Source organism: Acanthopagrus latus, chromosome 5 (assembly GCF_904848185.1).
Source record: "Acanthopagrus latus isolate v.2019 chromosome 5, fAcaLat1.1, whole genome shotgun sequence".
Lineage (NCBI taxonomy): Eukaryota > Metazoa > Chordata > Actinopteri > Spariformes > Sparidae > Acanthopagrus > Acanthopagrus latus.
Window position 1 is genome coordinate 2,768,910 of NC_051043.1, and position 1,496 is coordinate 2,770,405.

Consider the following 1,496-nt stretch of genomic DNA (forward strand, 5'->3'; position numbering starts at 1 on the left):
ACGGGAGTCAACTGCATTTAGCCAAAGACTGATTAGGCCAGTTGTTGTACAGTGTTTTACTGCAGTTTTAACCTATGGATAAAAACACATCTCATTGGAGAATGAATTAGCAAATAATGTATTCTAACTATTTTTAGACATAGACAAGCTCCTAAAGTACTTTAAAAAAATGAAGTGTAATATTTAAAATATATTTACATCAATGAAAGGTTAACCCCGATGGTATCAAGATTTGCATTTGTAAATTGCGATAATGGCATTTCTAATTTAGAAGAGGGTTACCTATCCACGGTTTATATTTTCACAGTAGAGTTTTAACTCTGTGAAAAAAGTAGTAACTGTTCTCAGTGGTCTAAATGGAACAATTCTGGTAAACGGATATACAGGAAAGCCAAACAAACATAGCACCCCACCACATCAAGGACAGTCAGGGGTCTGGAATTGGTTATCAAGAGTGATTACCCTGAGATCACGAGGAAGAGGAGCCTGCAGATGGAGAAACCTTCACTTTACTGCAAAGGCTGAAGCCAGCTGACAGTCCAGAACGTGACAGTAATAGTCAGAGTGAATGGATGTGGATGTCTTGTGTTGACTTGAGTCATCATTGTTCTTCCTGTCTTTAAAATCACAGTGCAGTTGTGTATACTATAGCTGAGGACCCTCAGCTTTGTTCACGCTTCCACACGTTGACCCTCGGCAGCCTGATGGATCCTCAGCAGCCACCCACAGCTTCCTGCTTCTGCTAACAATAGATGGTTTGACTTTCCATAGCGCTTACCAAGCAAAATGCCCGCACACAGGCAATTAATAATAATGCCAATGAATTTCATGCGGCTGAAACATGCTGTAAGTGCTTTTATGACTCCACAATGTATACAGTCAGTCAGTGCAGATAAATATAGAGATGGACAGAATTAAACAGCCTGCCTTGCATCAATAGCAGTGTAAAAATAAAACTGAGAACAACTGTGTGTGTGTGTGTGTGTGTGTGTGTGTGTGTGTGTGTGTGTGTGTGTGTGTGTGTGTGTGATTATATAATAGCATAGGGTTATTTATTATTTAGTGTAATACCAATAAGTATAATGTGTAAGGTGTTTTTTAAATGTGATAATGCCCTACAGCATTGTCATTATAAACTGATATTATATAGATGATGATGATGACGACGATTATTATTATTATTATTATTATTATTATTATTATTATTATTATTATTAACATCACTGTTGTTGTTATTTGCCGGACTATTCATAATAGCATATGTTACAAGTGCAACTTTATTCTAATGCAAATGTTTGTCTTTGCAAATCTAAAACTTAATCTGTGTTCTGAAAAGGATTCTTTTTTTTTCTCCCCCCCCGGCTGAATCCTTTCGCCTGTTCTCGCGTGTCTGCAGCCACTACGTGTCTCCTCCATCAGCACCTCCCTGCTCTCCTGTCCAGGCATTTTCTCAGAGGCAGCGAGCATCCGTCACGTGACTCCGTGTCTACCAATGG